Below are 20961 nucleotides of genomic sequence, written 5' to 3'. Positions count from 1 at the left end.
TAACGAATAATATTTACATGTCTGATGTCAATACAGTTCAAAATAAAAGAATTGAGAGCGAGTTCTGCCTGAGATTGTGTCTTTTACAAAAATTGCCTTTTCTCCTGTTTGTCTTCTCAGAGAGACCTTTTTGGTGAAAACAGGGTGTATATAAATGGCTATAAGTAGAGTACAGAACATGCTAAAAGCTCACTTTTTTTCCCCTGGTGAACCCAGAGACGTACATCTTCATTTTGAGGTATTGCAAATCACTTTGGTGCTAATAGATAATTTACTGTGGGTCTTGAAAGATGACCAACAATTATGAAAATCTTTGGCCTGTGCTAAATATTGGCAGTCCTAAACTGGCCATGAATGAGTTAAGGACCCCTAATTTAGTTCACATTGGGGCAATGGACCCCCATATGATGAGATTTGGTCTCTCGGATGCAAATCTGTGTGTATTTTTTTGTTTTGTTTTTAATGTAGCCTAGATATGATTTTGTCCAGAATTCCATATTTAGGTTGAGAGATAACAGATAATCCTGGAATCCTCTCAAGGAAGGTGGTCCGTACCCCACATTGAGAACCACTCAACCACTTCGATTGTGCAGAGAGAAGAGAGAGAGGACTCTGTGCCCCTTTTTCACTTATGCACCTGGCCCCTAAACGGTCTGTGCACGTCTCTGGATAGGAGCAGGCAGCAGCAGCTCGTTACTTGCACATTGGTTTCTCCCACAATCTGCTCCACTGTTCCCCCCCCCTCTCTTTCTCTCCCTCTCTGTCAATAGTCACAGCTGTATCTGTAGGTTCTTCACAATAAAAATCGTCCGGGGTGCTTTGTCAATGAGTGCGCCTTATATGAATCAGCAGAAATGTTTCAAAATGGCTCCAGACTACTCAAAGCGACCAGGATTAAATGCTACTTTGTAGATGACAAACAGAGGGGAAAAAAAAAAAAAGAGAGGGAAACTAAACTAAAGCAGCCTACAGCCTTTTAAAATGTATTTTCCTGGTTCACTTTTGACGGGGAGGAGAAGGCACTAAGGCAGGTGAAGTGACGCTCACCACCACCTCCGACGTAGGCTACTCGGCTGCTGCAGCTCAGCTGCACTGGTGCCTGGATCCTGTCTGTGACAAGCGGCTTGTCCAGTCGTATGACATCGGTTCGCGCAAAGAGATGCGGGATTTCCGCAATCCTGCGCCCACTTTCAGGCACTGATTGTGCAGAAAAGGAGGGGGCGCCTGGGTGCACACCAGCGATTTTTGTTTTTGTTTGTTGTTGTTTTGTGAGGGCTACAGAGCGCCCTAGCCGAACTGGTGCCCCAGGCAGTAGACTGTTTCGCCTGTAGGGTGAGCCGGCCCTGAGGAGGAGGGAGGGGGAGAATGGTATGTTTGTACTGTCTGCGGCCCAGCTGCAGCTCCGCTCTGGTCTCGCGCCCGAGAGGTTTACATGGTGCACTGCACATTTAGACAAGAATCACGAAAAAACTGGGGGGGGGAATGAAAAACTGACTTCATAGCATTCTAGAGGACAAGTTGGTGAAAAATTTAACAATTAACATTAACAATTTAATGTGTTTACCTCAATGCAGAAATCTCCCATTGTGATTACATTAGAGCGTGTCCAGAGCGGGGGGGTTGTCCTGCCTATTGTGCTCTGCTGCGGCCGGCGATAACCAGGCTCGTGTCACCAGGCTCTTAGTTACATGGGAGTCAATGGCAATAAAGTAGTTTGCCACTGAATGACCAAATTGATATAACTTTAAACCATTTTTAGCAACGCTGTTTCCATACAGGCCACCAGCGTTGGCTAGTTGTTGATATTTATAAAGATTTTGTAGCTCCCATATAAGGTTTTTCTTGATGCGTTGGGCAAACTGTCATGGCGTTGCTTTCCGGTAAAAAAAAATCCTGTCTGAGCACAGCCAAAGAGTATAGTGAGACAAGAGGAAACGCTCTTCGCCTTAATTTCTTGGTTTTTCCCCATAGGTTTTTTCAAATCAAGCAGCATGCCGTTTTGTCACATATCTGGGGGGGTAAGTCCCCCTTTAAAGTTCTATATGAGGAGACGTGTTGCTTTGGTGATGGATGCAGCACACAGATTAGCCGATGTGAACAACCCTTTTCATCAAATCGTTTGTGTACCAGGTTTTTGCTTTAATTAAAGTGAGTTTATGTGAGATAGGCCTATGTTTTTGTAAATGGCTGTATTACTACCACAGCACTGCTATTGTACAAATCATTGTATTAAACAAAAACATATGCTTCCGTTGTATTTAATTTGGGGCTAATTCTCATCATTATAATGATTAGGATCTGTAGAGTAGATTTCATAATGCAGTGATGCAGAGGTAGTAACAATAGTAGTAATAACAATACTCATGAAATGGCCTGATTGACTGCTTAAAGTTATGCATAAGTGTATTCTCTTGCCTTGTCCTTCCCATGTGGAAAATCAAGCCATGCACCTTTTTCTTCTATGTTTCGATTGAGCCTCTGCTTTCTAGTACTGTGCACCTTTAATTCAGGTTTGCTTAGCACTGCAGATAGATTGAATTGACATTTCACTCCACTGGGACATGGACTAAAATTGAATTACATACTGTATATTTATAAAAAGCTGAAATTATTTAGGCTAATCCATGTTTTTATTTTGATTTCTACACAACTGACTGACAAGTCACTCTCCACTCTTTGCACTGAAACTATCAACTTCTGTCACTCATTCAGCCAAAACTAGAAACTTTGGGAGGATGACAAAAACAACATTGAGTTTGGAGAGACTTCACATCCCTGATGAAAGTGGGAAGTTTGTTTCTGAGCTGTGGGGCAAAGCTTGCATTGCAAATGCATCCTGCTGTTAGTGCCAGGTCTTACTGTGTTGTGTAAAGGACAAAACCAGGAGCTTCTAAAGTGGAATACAGTTTTGACAATCACCGGGGAGAGAAAGTTGGCTCGTAGGCCATCCTTTTCTGTGAACAAATTGCCTGACACTTTGTCACCTGTCCTGCTTGTCGGTGAACCCAAAGGAGGGTAAAATAAACACTTGGCTGTAATTGCTTCTCCCTGCTTTTCTCCCTGTAGGATGCTGCAGTGAGCGGAAGCTGTGGAAATGTGTGGAGTTCACTGAGTTCATCCGGCTATGAGCAGCCAGCCGGCTTAACTGGTGTAAACAAGGGGTTTGAAATCAATATGGAAGCAATGGGGTCAGTGAAGCCTACCAGCTTTATCAGCTATTTATTTTGTTATTTAACACAGAGAATGGGCAATTACATCAACTCAGAGCTAATCTGTAGTCCCTGGACACATGACCAAAAAGGAATCAGAGGAATGTGAGCGAGTGTGTGTGTGTGTGTGTGTGAGAGAATCAAGGGAGAGAGAGTGTGTGTATGTGTGTGCGCACGTTACAGATCATGTAATAGTCTGTGGTGGCAGTGACTGGTGTATCTAGTGGCGATGCAGTCTGTTTGCTCTTTGAAGTGATCTCCCAGTTGTATCTCAACACCCTTGTGTAACCCAGTCGGCGGGTAACACCTCCACGGGAAGCTTGTGACCCGGCCCGCTGAACCCTTCCCTCATCGCTGTCTGCCAGCACCTTACACTGTCTGCTGCTGTAACGTGATAGTGATAGGACCAACAAATATCCTTGCTGATCTGGAACCAGGGGCACACACACACACACGCACCTCTTTAATTTCACATTAGGAATACGATTATTGGATACACCTTTTCAACCATGTGAAAATAAATGTCTGTTCTGTCTGCTTTATGTATCTGTGAATTGCAATGCCCCAGTGATGTGGTATACATTACCCTCTGTTGTTAAACTCTGACCCAGGCTCACAATTATCCCCATGCATATTTCATTGACCTGCAATGACAAGAACGTAAGATATCCGTTACTGCCCCTGCCTGCCTGCCCGCCCTTAGCTTTCCTGAATCCTGACCTAAGCAGAGGAGAAAGATTAAGTTAGAGGGGGTAAAGAGTGGAGTCATGGTGCTGTATAGGAGAAAGAGGGAGAAGATGGAGGGGTGACATAATGAAAGGATTAAGTGGGAACTGAGGAGAGGAGGAGAGAGCTACAGGACCGCAAGAGAAGAGGTGACAAGCTGCTGGAGCCTATGAGAGAAGAAGAAGATGGATTCATAGTAAGAGAGTAGATATCCTTGGATAAAGATGCATCAGAACGAGCATTTCTTCTGACTCTTGACGCGCTGATCATGCATGTTTGTGATAAGTGAAGGATACATACCCCGCTGAATAATCCCACGCGTACGAATGAGACCAACACATGCAAATCTGTACGGCTGAAATTCAGGTGAGAGCTCTTGAACAAATTTGCTCTAGTGCAGTTGAATTTCAATCACAGGTACAATTTTCCAAACACATTGTTGTTTCTTATCTTTGGAAATTAACCTTAGAATCATTTTAATTACACTTCTGATTCTGTGTGGCTCAGGAATCGGTAATAAGAAGCGCAACGACCTGGAATTGATAATGTCCCATCTGACATTTTGGTCAAAAATGAGTAATTCACATAATGTGGTTGGACAAGGCCTGAACATGCTGCAGTTGCAGTTTTGGAAATGTATAATTTACATGGGTAATAAAACACGCTTTGAAAAACATGTTAGCCTTGCTTTATGGTAGGCTATGTGAAAAAGGCAAGGCTCAATATCTCAACCTTGTAACTCGCTCTCGATACCCTTTTTACAAACCAATGGATCAACTGAAAAATGCATTTTGCTCAAGCTCAAACATGTTGGAGATACCGGGTTTTCACCCGACAACAGCGACATGTGAAACTCCAAACTCAAGTGGTGTTGTCACCTCTCTTTGGTCTGATTGCAGGTCAGCTGGAGTTTCAGGGTCTCCTTCCATGTCTGTGATCCAGCGGCGTCTATCCTGAGAGCTATCCTGAGAAATACTCTATCCACACGCTTTACACCTTCAACCTGAGGAACACCGACATATTGTGCTTAACCCCGAGCCTACAAACACCCTCAACATCTCATGTTGAATGGAGGCTCCCCCCAACTTGAGCAACCCAAGCATGGATGACGTGCAGTTCCAGACTGGCAGCGCCAGCACCTCTGATGCCCAGCAGCCAGTGACTGCATCGCTCTATCCGTCCCTTGAGCCCTGGTCATCTACCTCTTTCCAAACGCCAACCCATCATCATACAATAATGGCCGTGTCTTCTCTGGCTCCGTGTGCCGTCCTCACACTCATGCCCCACTTCGGACCTGCCGGACAGTCGCCTGCAGCTGATGGGCATCGCATAGACCCGGAACTTCCATCCTTTTCTGAGGTGACACCGGAACCTCAGCCTCTAGAAACATCATCTCCTGCCTCTGGTTCTTCACTCTCACCTATAGAGGCCCAAGATCCAGGAATATCCCCTTGGTCATTTCCTCCCAGTGGTAATCCCCAGGTGGTTCAGCAGAGGAAGACATCAGACGGAGGTCCACTGTGGGAGGGATCAGTGGGTCTCACGTTACCCAAAGACTCCCCGGATCAAGAGCCAGGTACGGTAAGAACTAATGACTGAGAGGTTGTTGGTTCAGTTCCCTGCACCAACAATAAAACGTTTTGATCATGCATCCGGGTAGTGGTAAAAGCACTTGCCTAGCACTGCGGAGACCTAGGTTCAATTCCTTGGTCAGACGTTCCTCCTACAGACACAACTGGCCGTGTCTGCGGGTGGGAAGCCGATGGGGTATGTGTCCTGGGTCGCTGCATTAGCACCTCCTCTGTTCAGTCGGGGCGCCTGTTTTGGGGCAGGGGAACTGGGGCGAATAGCGTTATCCTCCCAAGTGCTACGTCCTGCCGCTGTCAGGTGAAAAGAAGCGGCTGGTGACTGCACATGTATCGGAGGAAGCATGTGCTAGTTACAGCTCTCCCCAGATCGGCAGAGGGGGTGGACCAATGACCGGGGCAGCAGGGGGAATTGGCCCACTACAATAGAGCACCGCAGGAATATGTCCGGAAGTGAATGGGGTTTTAGAATGGGGATTTCACTTAAATGCATAAAATAAGGTCTGTGGTTAACAAAAGTTTATGGGAGCGCGAATTTGGGTTCAGCAGGATAATCTTCACAAAAGTGAATAACTTTTATGACTTTTGGAACATGAATGCGTTTTTTTTTAACACTGGGCACGATTCCTAGGCGATTCCGGGTCTATAATGCCTAGGAAAGCCTAGGAATCGGATGATGTCATCAGTGGGACAGACAGACAGAGCCCCAGCTCCCATATACTGATGATTTTTAGAAAACCCTTCAAAAGGCATAAAAGTGATTAACGTTCGTGAAGATTATCCTGCTGAACCCAAATACATGCTCCCATAAACCTTTGTGAACCACAGACCTTATTTGATGAATTTAAGTGAAATCCTCATTCTAATACCCCATTGACTTTTCCCCCAACGAACCAACATGGCGGTGATTTCTGGTTAAGCCTACAAAAATACATCATCCCTGTGGTACTCTATTGGGGATAAAATGAGAGAGAAATGCAAAACAAAATGTTTTAGCTTTTATTGTCTGTCAGATAAAATCATAAGCTGATACCAGTAACCAGTCCCTAGCAAACTATTATTCAGCCTCTCATTAAAAACCACCAAATTACAAACCCAATCCACACATTCCCAACTCCAAGCTCCCCTTGGAAAGGGAAACTCCAAAGTCCTGGGGAGAGCAGCTTTCTAATCAGATCTTATCTTGGATGTGATGTGATGGAATACAATAACATCTGTCATGGATTTCACCCTGGTTTTTATAAACAGAACAGTGCTGAAACAGCTCTTCTCAGGCTCACTAATACCTTCCTAATGTGTGCTGCTTCTAGTGAGTGGTCTGTTTGACTGCAGCTTGACCTCAGTGTGACCTTTAGATTGATTGATCATGGCTTTCTTTGTTAAATGCTTGGCATGTGGTTTGCATCATATCTCAAACTAGTGCAGTGCCCGTTCCCCCATGCGCCACCCCGTGGGCGCTTCCCCCCCGCACACACACTGCACTCTGTCAGGTCCCACTAAGCGCAAGTGAAGTCGATCCGACAAACGGTTCTCGAGATACGCGAAGGACAGACACATAGACAGTCCTGGAATAAGTCCAAATTGCATGAAATGCGGCACCGCACTCCATCGGGGTCCGAGCAGCGCACTCCCCAAGTTTGAAGTCAATCGGACAAATGTTTCTCGAGATAAATTGCTTTTTGTGTTACCAGTAGGTGGCGCTATGTCAAATTTTAAGAAATTCAGTGCTGCACTACTTCGAGTTCCCAGGAGCACACTCCCCAATTTTGAAGTCAATCTGATGAACGGTTCTCAAGATAAACCACTTTTTGTGTTGCCAGTAGGTGGCAATGTGCTGAATTGCACAAAATTGGGCACTGTTCTATGTCAGGTTCCCAGCAGCACACTCCCCAAGTTTGAAGTCGATCAGATGAATGGCTATCGAGATAAATGCTTTTTGTGTTGCCAGTAGGTGGCGCTATGCCAGATTGCACGGAATTCAGCTCCCTGCACTCCGTTGAGTTCCCCTAAGCGCACTCCCTGAGTTTGAAGTTTGAAGTCGATCAGATGAATGGTTATCAAGATAAAGCGCTATTTGTGTTGCCAGTATGTGGCGCTATGCCCAATTGCACGAAAATAGGCCACTGCACTGCACAATAGGGCACACTCCCAAAGTTTGAAGTCGATCCGACCAACGCTTCTCGATGGCATGCAGCAGATGATGCTCGGAAATGGCCAGGTTTTACTCTGGGAACCCTACTTACACAGGATGGGGGTTCCCGTAAGTGGCGTGGCCCTAGAGGATATTATTTCTGAATGCGTGACTCATTATAGCCTTCCATTATAGCCACGTAAAAATCTCACTTAACTAAGATCACTGAGCTCTACTGATTATTTCCCCTTGATTTTATTCATGACAAACTTGAATATTAATGCTGCTTATTCAGCTTACAAATACATGTTCTCCTACTATTCTCTGCTGCTTTCATGTTGCCCTCTCTCCAGTGTTTACTTTACCCCCCTCATTCTCGACCAATCACTCTGGACGACCCTACTTACAGCACCATTCACTCTCTCAACGACTGTACAAACAGCAGTGTTTACTCTTCTCACTTAGCCCAGATCAGCCAGGGCTTGAAGGAGCACACGCTTGATTGAGCACAAATGTATTAATATCGAACGTGTTTCGCATAAACTGCTTTTTGTGTTGCCAGTAGGTGGCGCTATGCAAGATTGCACGGAATTCAGCTCCCTGCACTCCGTTGAGTCCCCCTAAGCGCACTCCCTGAGTTTGAAGTTTGAAGTCGATCAGATGAATGGTTATCAAGATAAAGCTCTATTTGTGTTGCCAGTAGGTGGCGCTATGCCCAATTGCACGAAAATAGGGCACTGCACTGCACAATAGGGCACACTCCCAAAGTACTCACAGCAGTGTTTCCTCTTCTCACTTAGCCCAGATCAGCCAGGGCTTGAAGGAGCACACGCTTGATTGAACACAAATGTATTAATATCGAACGTGTTTCGCGTCCGAATCGCACGGGGCACTACACTCCGTCAGGTCGTCATCAGCGCACTCCCAGAGTTTCAAGTCGATCCAACCAACGGTTCTCGAGCTACAAGTTGATTAACTCTCTGTGATGATATTTCATCCCTCAGGAGTCTGCATTCACACCTATTCCTGACACACACCCAACCCACTGTGATATTTGAATTGAGTGTTGTTGTTGTTGTTGTTGTTGTTGTTGTCCACCACCAGTGCTATGTGAGCAATATGGACAGCATCTATTTTCTCAAAATTGACCCCTATAAAACCACCCATTGCGCCTGAAGGCGTCATTGGCAAATGGCATTGGCGCGACCACCCGCTCCGCCCTGTGACGAACACGTCACGCCCGCGCCATCTTGCCATATCCTCACTCTCTTTGCTTTTATGTCTTTCTCTTGACCCTCGACTAGCTTACAGTTAGCTCTTAGCCAGTAGTGACACCTGTCTCCTTGTGTTCCATCAACCCCAACGGGAGTGGCGGACGAGGACTACGCAACTTTGTTGAAACGGCCCTCTTCGCCAGGAACGGCAGGACCCACTGCGAAACCTATGAGTTTTTCTCTCATGCTATAATCTGCTAGCTTGGTAGTCCCTCTATAGCTAGCCAGCCTGTGGCTAGCTATTAGCTGTTGAGTTACGCTAGCCTAAGCTAACTGCTTCCCCAGCCGGGGTAGTGTAATAGCTAGCTTAGCTGCCTGCCTAGCACTAGCTTCTACTGTTGCTTGCACCGTAGCTTGTTACCCTGTTGCTAGGTTAGCCAAAAATCCTTTGCGGCTTTTTTCTTCGCGTCGCTAGCCAGGCTGTGTCCACGGACCCGTCTCGCCCAGCTATGGACGCGAACACACCGTTCCGTCAGTGCAGCCGATGCAGTGCTGAGATGGCTACCGACGACTCACCGACGACCTGTGCATGTTCTGTCTGGGGCTGGAGCATGCCGAGCACGCTTTGGCGGACCCACACTTTTGCACTCCTCATGTCACCGGGCCGCTGCCGTTCGCAGGGAGACCCGTTCTGCTCAGGCGCGTCATTCGCACCGACGCCTCCCTGTGGGGTTGGGGCGCGGTGTGCGATGGCCTCTCGGCAAACAGCCGAAACTTCATGCCACTTCCGGCATCAGATATGTGGGTGCCACGTCCTGATTCGCTCGGACAACACGGGCACCATCGCCTACTTGAACAAGCAGGGCGGTGTACGGTCGAGGACCAGGCCGCCCCTTCCAGATGGAAGTTGGTGGCCTGGTCCCTGAACGGGAGCGCCTGTTAGCTCAGGGGTTGCCCATGAGCATGGTGCACACCATCCAGAGCGCTAGGGCTACGTCCACGCACTCTCAGTATGCCTACAAGTGGCGAGTCTTCTCCCACTGGTGAGCGGATCGTAACGAGGATCCAGTGAGTTGTGGCGTTCAGCCCATCCTCTGTTTCCTACAGAGCCTGTATGATGTGGGCCAGTCCCCTCAGTCCCTTAAGGTCTATGTGGCTGCCATATCAGCCTGTCACATGGAGATCGAAGGGAAACCGGTGGGGAGCCTCCTTTTGGTCTCCCGGTTTATGAAAGGGGCGCGCAGACCACGGGTACGCAATGTCTTCCATAAGTGGGACTTGGTCACGGTGTTGGAGGGTCTCTTGGGTCCCCCGTTCGAGCCCTTGGAAACTGTGGACCTAAAGTTCCTGTCCTTGAAGACTGCGGTGCTGTTAGCCTTGTCTTCAGGCAAGAGGGTTGGCGACGTGATTGCCCTATCGGTCCAGCAGTCTTGAGGGTGGGTTACACTTACACTTCGGCCCAACCCCGCCTACCAGCCTAAAAATATCAATGCCAGCTTCAGATCTATGGTCGTGAACCTGGCTGCCTTTTGTCCCCCTACTTTCAGCTTGAACACACTTTGCCCGGTGCGTGCGATCCTGGCCTACGTGGGTAGCACACGCACACTGCGCACCTGTAACCAGTTGCTGGTTTGCTTTGGGCCACGGGCCCTGGGTGGGGCACTGTCCAAGGAGCGCTTGTCGGACTGGATAGTGGAGGCCATCGCTTTGGCCTACTCTGCCGTGGGGAAGGCTCCCCCGGAGGGTATTAAGGCCCACTCTACGCGAGGTGTCACGACATCCTGGGCGTTGTTGTGTGGTGTGTCAGTGGAAGACATGTGTGGCTGCCTCATGGTCTACACACAACACCTTTGTTAGGTTCTATAGCCTTGATGTGGCCAGCGCGCCCTTTGCGCACGCTGTGTTGTCAGCCGACAGGCGGTAGTTCCTTAACTCACTCATGCCTGCGGATTGCCATGGACTGAGGCCATGTGCTCCGTTGCCAGCCTCGGGTCTCAGGGTCGCACAAGGTGCTTCCTTGCAGCGAGGTTGGGTGGATAAATGGCATAGTGTGGGGTTCCGAAGTTCAAAACGAAGTAAAACGTTGGGGTTGTCCTACAACCCAGGTTTTACAAGTGAGAACGAGGAATCTCACACATCTAGCCTCGCTGCTTCTTCGGAACAGTGGGCTGCTGGACATGTTGAGTGACGATATGGCAAGATGGCGCAGGCGTGACGTGTTCATCACAGGGCGGAGCGAGCACCAATGCCATTTGCCAATGACGCCTTTAGGCGCAATGGGTGGTTTTATATGGGTCAATTTTGAGAAAATAGACATTGTCCAGTTGGTGCGCTGCAGGGAGCAGCTTGGCATAGTGTGAGATTCCTCGTTCTCACTCGTAAAACCTGGGTTGTAGGACAACCCCAACGTTTGACAGACTTCAGACTACACCAAATACATAAAAAGGTCTATCTGAACTGAAGACATTTATCTATCTACCGTGCCATCAGTCACTGGAACAGCTGCCCCCATCACATACGTCAATCAAACAATAAATCTTCCATTTAAGAACATATTACTTAACAGGTGATCAATAGTCCAGCTGGTCATGAGCAATTCCATTTTTCTTCACACAAATTTATGTACAATGTAACTTGTAACTAACAATGTAAGTAACATAACCCAAAATGCAAATGTGTTATATTACACATATCTGATGTATATTATGTATTATGATAACTTGTAAACATCACACAAATGTGATCGTATATATGTATATAAGACATGTATTGTATTGCATTATTGTATTGTATTTGGACCCCAGGAAGATTAGCTAGTGCCACAAGCATCAGCTAATGAGGATCCTTTTTTAAATAAATAAATGTATTTGTTCTGAATCTGGGAAAGTGGGAAAACTGTCAAATTCCTCAAAACTACTATACCTCTGAACTATCTCTTTAACCAAATCCCACACATGTAGGCTATTCTATGTGATCTTCTTTTAATATCTAATGTAATATGCCTACAAAATAGCCCTTCAGCCGGAGGCGGAACTCGCCATCTTCGGCTGCTCTGAATCCCCTCTGCTCCTCCCTACGGCTGTGCAACAGTCTCTGACACAGGGGACGACTGAAGGAATGGAAGTCAAGTCCCCCTCTCCACCTTCTTTTCAGGTGTGGTTGATGGACATGATCTCAATTATATGGATGGAGAGACTCAGGTTCATGAGGACCAATTCACTTAAAAGATTCTAAACTATCTGGGACCTGTTTTTGGCTTACTTTGACCAGGTTAAAAGCGACAAGTGATGTCTGAAATGAAATAATACAAAAATTATATACCAAAAAAGGAAGCGACAAGTGACTCGCCCAGCTGATTTCTCATGGACCCCTGGCGTGAGACCCCATGCACAACATCTTGTACAAGCACATAAGCCCTTATGTGGCTGGTAGCACCACATTGTAATATTTGAATGTCGATAATATATGTATGCCTTTTCTTTCTTTTCAGTTGACTTACTTTCTGTATATACATGAGATCCCCTACAGCCACTCTAACAGCACGAAATGCTCCAAACGATCAATCACGCCATTATGGTTTGAAGAATAATCAATATAAACATGACTGCAACTTTTATTTGACTATTGTTCTCTGAATACTTCATGTTGATAACATACCTACAGCCTGGCCTTGAAACTTGAGAGACAATTGAAAATGTTTTAGTGCCTGTGCAACATTTTCTTTTGTGCAATTGAATTCATTTAATATTCTTGCTTTTTTTATGCTTTATTATCTTTTTGTAGTTTATTTATTTAATTCTGTATCTGATGTTTTATACCTTGCGTAGAGCACTTTGAATTGCCTTTATGTATGAAATGTGCTTTATAAATAAAATTAGCTTACCTTGCCTTCTGACTCTTTGCAGAACCTGGCTCTTCACGGCGAGGCTTTACATCACGTGACATGTTCCTGACCATCAGCATCCCTGTCTTCGTCATCTTGGTCATTGCCTCTGCGATCACAGGTGATCTGCAAGCTCCACTCTGCATCTAAGTGGTCACAATCTAACTTAGTGTCACTGGTCAGAATATAACCATTGAACTAACTGGAAGAAATTGCCAGATTAACTTAATTTAATTTTTAAGGCAAAGTAAGACAATAGCCTAGGAATTTTAAAGTAGCAAGAATGGGGAAGTGATGAGATCCTGCAGTTTGTGTTTGTGACTCTGCTAATGAATTCAATTAACTACTGGTATACCAGGAGTGCCTTGATTTTTCAGCAGAGCAAAGGCATGTTGGACAGAAAAAAAATACTATGGTGCTTTTATTTGTATGATTATTATTTTAAAATATAAGGATATTCATTCAGATGTAATGCAGAGAAAATCAAATGTGTTAATACATCTTACAATCAACCTTTTCCTTGAAACAAATTATTAGGTAAACTGAGTCAAAATAGATCAAATACTGAATATTTTACACTTTGAAACATTTTCAAGATGTCAACAGAAAAATGACATAGTTGAGTAGCTATTTTGTAATCATATCATGGTAGATCTGTCAAATGAAGATCTTCACTTACCAAATATGATATAAACTCACCTTGTCCTCTCGGTTTCCCTTGTCCCTTCAAATTAGTCAAGTTCCTGTGTTTCCCTGAATCACAAGACTCAGCTCCTTCATGTGGTAGGAAGGGGAACTGCAGCATCCCTCGCCCTTCTCTGCTCAAGAACCCCATCAACCAGACAGGGAACCTCAGTGCAGGTAGAGTCGATACGCAACGCGTTGGTCTGTTCAATTGCCTATACTCAAAGAATAGACTGAGTGCCTTTAGCCCTTCTTTTCCATGGTTGTCTCTGCATCTAAGATCAATATCAGGCAAGATTTCCTGGATTGCGTTTGTGTATACCACACAGGTTATTAATGTCTAGTATTTAGGCTCATGATTTAAATAATCTAATTCTCTGCTGATCTGTTTTGGTTAGATGATGATAATTTCATATCCATCAAATGTCTGGCATTAATGGCTTTTGATGATTTTAATGGCCCTGCTGTTATTGAAGCGGCTTTAATTGAATGTGACCATAATCATCAATCAGTATATTAAATTGCTACATTACTTTTCCTGAAGTGAACAATCTTTATGGACTGATGTGAAGATTGTCAAGATCCTCATTAAACGCCTTACAGGTATTATGTTATAATGAAATTATAGTTCCTGTTTTTGGCTTTCTGTCATTTGTCACAGTGGTTTTCAACGTGGGGTCCGGGGACCACCAGGGGTCCTTGAGGGCGTTTCAGGGGTCACCTGATGCTAACTGATGAATTGTTAAAGGCGAACTTCACCGAAAAACAATGCGGATTTATTATCACATGCCTGCGAAACTCTAAACCATTTCGCAAGCATTCATTTAGCTTGAGTTTTTTTTTTCAATATTTTATCTTTCAATTTTCAGAACAAACAAAAGCAAAACAAACTCAGACACAAACATATACAAAGAAAAAACATATACCAACATTACAATATGATGCTACCAGTCGCATAAGGTGCTTAAGTGCTTGTAAGGGATGCTGTACATAAAATCCTGTGCAAGGAGTCCATGAGAGGTTAGCAGCACGAGTTATTCATCGTTTCTAACCTCATCAAAGTAGGCCAGGAACAGATCCCAAATAATTGAGAACTTCCTAAGTGAGTTGGTCCTCAGGAACCTGATCTCTCCATACGTACAACCGAAACCATGTCCGCCAGCCACACCCGAAAAGAAGGTGGAGAGTGGGACTTCCACTATTTCAAAATGAGTCTCTTTGCGACCATCGTCCTCTGCGTCAGAGATTGCTGCACAGCCGTAGGGAGGAGCAGAGAGGATTCAGAACAGCCGAAGATGGGGAGTTCCGCCTCCGGCTGAAGGGTTATCCCATAGGCCTTAGAGTACCAGGCTAATATTTTGGCCCAGAATCTGGACAGTGAAGAGCAAAACCAAAAAGCGTGTGACAGTGTACCCTCTGACCCTTGACAGCTTGAGTTATTGAGAGTTAATTTGCGTTAAGTTGTGGAGCAGTGATGTCATTCATTCAAAAATGACATATTCAAACTTATTATTAAAAAAATAAAAAATCCACCATTATTTCATTTATGAGAAGTTAACACAATTACAGAATGTAGAAGTATGTTGATCATAGTTTGACTGTTGTCTCTCTTACAATGCATAGTCATGGAATTCTGGATAAAATCATATCCAACAATAAAAGAAAATCGCAGATTTGGGTCTGACAGATAAAATCTCATCAAATGGGGGTCGTTGATATGAAGAGGTTGAGAATCACTAACTTAGCATACCTCCCTTTCTCCGTCACCCTCCCCAGACTGCCAAGGTCCGGCCGGTGACAGCCGGGACAGCTGGCGTATTGTCGGGGGAAAGCTAGCCAAGGACAACTGGGGCTGGCAGAGCAGTTTACACTGGAGGGGGAAACACCTCTGCGGAGGGGTCATTGTCTCCTCGCGCTGGGTCATCACTGCCGCCCACTGCTTCATCAAGTAAGAGACATTTCCCACACTTCCTAAAAACAGTCCCAGAAAAAAAGCGTAGGTATTCAGGGGGCCCAAACTGGAGCGGCAGCCCGCCAGAGAGGTGACAGGGTGCTGCTGTGTTAAGTTGGATGGGTGTGGGGCTCATTAGCCTACCACATCTTGTCGGAGTGTCCAGAGTTCTCAGCAGGCAGGAGTCCAAGGGCAGATCCAAAGGGGGTTGAGACTGAGTCTCAGACCTGAGCAAATAGAGATCTTCTTTAAGATCAACAGAGATATAGATCTATCTACAGGCGCTCTGGACTAATACCCTTGAGGATCCAACTAATCAACGTGTAGTCGGCTCCAGGAATGTGAGGTGCTCTTGAAGTACAAACTTATATCCAAAGGTAACGCATCAGCTTACTTCAGGCACTGATCTCACACTGAGACAAGGTGTAAAGGTTAAAAAGCCTTTATTTTCTAGGACATGATCGATTTAAAAAGATCACCGCCGACCGGTTTCAGCCACGCAGGGCCTTCTTCAGGGCGTGTAGGAAAGATCAGGAGTGAAGAACAGTGATTTCCTATATAAACAATTAGCCAATTAGTGGCCAGGTGAGAGCAGTTAAACAAGATTACATTAACATATTCTCAATAAGTCACATGAAGAGAGATATTAAATAATATAACCATCAGGCATAAAGAGACAAAACAACATCACAGAAAAGGTCTAAAATCAATTTCCTCATTGAGGCCAGCCAAGCAAGTTTTGCTTTCCAAGTGTGGAAATGGCGTGCCATCGGATAATCATTTTTGTTAGTTCGTATGGCATATTTGTGTTCAGCCACTCTATCTTTCAAACGCCTCTTAGTACGCCCTATGTAAAAGCATTTACAAGGACAAGTCAGGCGATAGACCACATAAGTAGAATTACAATTGATAAAGTGTTTATTTTTGTAAATATCTTTCGTCTTCAAATCAATAAACTCCTGTTGAGTCAAGTTAGAGCAGTGATTACAGTTGGTTTGCATACACTTGAAAGTCCCTATAGGTTTCTGAAGCCAGTGGCCTTCCTTTCTGGCTGGAAGATAGCTGTGTGTGAACTTAAGTCTGTCCTTTAACTCATTGAGTGCCAATGACGACAATCGTCGTCAATTCAAATAGTAACGTAGAGTGCCAATGACGACGATTGTCGTCAATTGCGTTTTTGACGGTGGGACGTGGATCAAAGCCTGATGCATCTCCTGTGAAAGTATGATGGATGTTGAATGTGTAGAAGCTATTTTACGGACCCATTAGGTGGCGACAGTGCTCTCCAGATTAGAGAAAGGTGAGGAAAAACAGCAGAAGAAGCCCCGTGATGAAACGGAAACCGATGCTGGAGCCAGAGCCGTATAGATTGCTCTGGCTGGAGCTAACGTTAGCTGCGAACAGCAGTCAATCCGCTCCCACAACTGAGCCCCTCTGTCTCTGCTGCATAGTTTCTCCACACGATTAGCCGTCAGAAAAGCAGCACCCGACGCCGAAGGGCCAAACCATTCTCAGCAGTCCGGTTTGGCTTTTCGGTGTCGCGCTGGGAGCCGGCGCCCAAAAACGGAGCGCTCCGAAAATAGACGCTGGGTGCGTGTTAGGCTGTGTGTTACTGTGGGGATGAGTTTCTCCAAGCTCTGCCGGCATGCAGGCTGTGTGTTGGTGTGGGGGTGAGTTTCTCCCAGCTCTGGCATGCAAGCTGTGTGTTGGTGGGGATGAGTTTATCCCAGCTCCATGCAGAGATTCGTCGCCTGACACGCAGCAGAGCGAGCAGAGCCACCAGAGACACTCCCAGGAGGAGGAGTTTGCAGTTGAGGGGGGTGGGGGTGCTGTTTTATTGAAGGAAATTACTGTTCAGATGTTTCAGGTCAGAAAATATTAGCTTCAGAGTCAGTGATTTGCTTGAAATGCTTCATTTCACAAAAGGCTCATTATCTCAGCTTCTAGTCTGAAACATCTGTTTTTGGTGAAATCAACCTATCTTCTCCGGCTGATAACTAAAGAACGGAAAATGATATCAATAAACTTTTTTTTGCTGATGATACAATAGAGTCTCCTCGTTCTTTGTGCGTGTTCGGTGTTTACATAGTAATATCACACAATATTCTGTGGGCCTCGAGAAATCACTGAAAACGCTCTGAAAGGGCTGGCACTGGGAGCATCCGTCTTCCAAAAGTGGCTGGCACTCAATGAGTTAAAGAGGGAGCTCGTCTGTAAGAGAAAACAGGGGGAGAATGGAAAATGTCCATAAGGGAGGGGTCACTCCTCAGAATATCCCAATTTAATAAAATGATCCGTCTGATCTGCTGGGCCTGTTTGCTGTGACGTGTGACATACCTGATATCTCTTTTCTCTGTCTCTTATGCTGTTGTAGGAGGTCATGACGGCTGGTGGAAGCTGCTCTAGTTTGAGCTGTGGATACAATGGTTTTATTATAAGATCTGTCAACAAAACGTTTAATCATATGTTGAGATTGCATATCAAAGTCATCAGCAAGGTCACAGATCCTCCTCAGTCTTTGGAATTGACCATAAGGGATATCATTTTTTAAGATGGTGAGGATGGAAAGACCCATAATGCAACAGAGAATTATGGTTGGTAGGATGTTGGTAGGCTTTCTGAAAAGTGTAGTATGTAATTTATTGTCATCTCCTTTGTAGATGGTCAAATCTAAGAAGTGGATCTCATCTTTAGAGTGTTCAATAGACCGTTTTATATTCACATGAGTATTATTCAAATAATTGTAAAAATCAATCAAGTCATAACTACCATTGAAAAGGAGAAAAACATAATCAATAAATCCATTGATTTTAATGTTTTAACGTTGTCTCTGAAGCGATTCATAGCAGGATTGAAGCCTCAGCATCCCAAAGTCCCAGAAAGAGGCACGCATACTCAGGGGCGAAACTAGCTCCCATATTAGTCCCCTTACATTGCCTGTAAAATTTATCTTGAAACAAAAACACATTGTTATTCAACACCCATTCTGTAAGTTCACTGATGAAGCCAGTAGGGGGTGTCAGTTCCTCTCTGTCAGAAAGAAAATGATTGACAGCTCTCAGGCCCTCTGACATTACTATTTCCAAACTGAGGCCGTTTCTCAATAAGCGTTCTTGTGTGTTCTTGCGTTCTTGTGTCCTTGTGAAACGTCATCAGTCGCAGCCCAAGTACTGTTCCAATACAAAGTTCACATTTCGCCAAGAACGCTTAAAATTCCCGGATGTGTTCTCGACACGCCCACTTTACCAAAAGGATGCTCTGGGTGGTGACTTGTGTCAACTTGGCAAGGCAGATATCCCAGCATGCATTTCGGCATAAGCAGAGGCAGAACGCAGCAGAGAAGACGCCATAAGCTCCGGAAAGTTTTTTACAATTTAAAGTTTTATTTCATCACTAAATTAATTTCTGATTACTTTTGATGCCTACAAGCAGGGTAGTAGGTTTCAATAAGTGCCACTTTACGAACATTTATGGCGAAAAATGGCAAAAAGTTCCAGAGCACAATTGGCTGCATCTACATCAGCTGAGCTTTTTATTTGTGTAGTACTGCAGGCGGCCTCTGCGCTGGTATTGCGCAATACCCTCAAGAACGCATCGTCTCAAACTGCCAACAGCGTCATGTGTGCTTGTGACCTAGCAAGTTCATTCTTCCAAGAACGACTAGCAAGAACGTTCTCCCCAAGAACCCAAGAACAAGAATGCATTCTTGGTATTGAGAAACAGCCTGAGTCCGCCATGTTTGTAATGCTCTTTTCTTCCTCTGCTATCTCATTTCTGCTACTTTGGCAGTCAACACACCCACAGCGCCCTCCAGTGGCATATCTGCTGTACTGCTTTATTAACACTTTGAGTGCCACGGCCCTTGGGCAAAAGGTGCTGTACTGTGCCACATAGGCCGCAATGCATTTTAAAACAGTCATATAATTTCTTTAATAATTACTATGTAAACACTGAACACGCACAAATAACGATGAGACTCTCTTCTATCACCTGCAAAAAAAAGTTTATTGATCCCATTTTCCGTTCTTTAGTTATGAGCCGGAGAAGATAGCTTGATTTGAGCAAAAACAGCCCTTTTTTTCTACGAGCTGAGATAATGACCCTTTTGTGAAAGGAAGCATTTCAAGCACATCATTGACTCATTGCTAATATTTTCTGATGTAATGCTGCAGCTGCCTGGGTCTGTTGTATGCTGTAGTGTCCTGCATGCCCCACCTCCCCCCCTCCTCCTCCCCCCCCCCCCCCCCCCCCCCCCCCGTTGTGGGAGGAGTAGCTCTCTGCTCTGCTCGGCTCTGCTGTGAGTGCGTTTGCTCTGCGTGTGCTCAGCAGTGAAAAGTCCGCTAGATCCAGCTTTTTTACAGCCGCGTGTACTGTATGTCACCAGCTTCCAGTTGAGAACTCCACGGCTGATCATGCGAATGGGCTGTTGCAGCGGACACGAGGTGCTCAATTGTGACAGCAGATTGGCTGCTGCAGGGGCACAGCTACGTTATGCTTCAATGAAGCAGCTGCATACGGACGGATGCGATGCGATTTCCTTTTCCACAACGACTTCTTCTGTGTGTTTAACTATACTTTCTCTCATCTGGAGTGCGCTGTCGCCACCTAAGGGTTCTGTAAAATAGGTTAGACACATTCAATAGCTCTCATATTGTAAGAGGCGATGTAAGAAGCTGAGATCGACACCCCCCCGTCAAAAAAACTATTTCGAGTTATTGACGCCATTTGGCGTCGCTGGCACTCTACGGTAAATTTCTAATGACGCCATATGGCGTCGCTGGCACTCAATGTGTTAACCAAATTGTTTTACTTGCCGGAGTTGCCACACATTTTCAAGAAGAAGCACTTGCGGCGACCAATCAAATGAGTTTGGGGCGTGGCTTTCTTACAGAAAGGTCTTCTTCCAGAAAGGCTTCGGGGCTAACTTTGCCCATGTGCAAGTGGCACTGCCTGGTCAGCAGGGCTGCAGATCATGGAAAACAATGCAAGATAAAACAGCAACCCCAAACTATTATAAACGTCTCACCTACTGAAACAAGCAGCTACCGTTTTTTCATGACTGGACAGTAAACATTGAGTATGAATGATTGAGCAAAATGTATTGTTAAGAAATGTATTATCAAGAGTGTTTCACAGTAAGCTATTTGCTTTGGAGATATTGAAGAAGTTGATGTCTATAACACACATTTGACAGCTGAGTTCAATTGATTTGAGGTCATTTTAATTGAATCATGTTGAATCAAGATTAATCAAAGTTAATTTAAACTGAGTGCCTACAACACTCAGCCTCTCTGGTGTTTCTCCATAGGCACAACATGACTGCTGACTGGCAGGTGCTGGTGGACACAGTCAGCATCACTGATGACTCTGTTGGTACACGCTATGGAGCACTGCGGCTCCTCTACCACCCCCGCTTCAACACAATCAACAACGACTATGACATGGGACTGCTGCGCACTGACACTGACATACAGATGGGAGGTGAGAGGGGGCAGACAGGGGCAAAAACACATGCAAATAAACAACAACAATAAGCAATTAATACTGTATATAGACTGTAGCCCAGTGGTTCTCAAA

Source organism: Poromitra crassiceps, assembly GCF_964638095.1.
Source record: "Poromitra crassiceps genome assembly, chromosome: 1".
NCBI lineage: Eukaryota > Metazoa > Chordata > Actinopteri > Beryciformes > Melamphaidae > Poromitra > Poromitra crassiceps.
The sequence above is the reverse complement of the archived record's forward strand: the minus strand, read 5'-3'. Positions refer to the sequence as shown.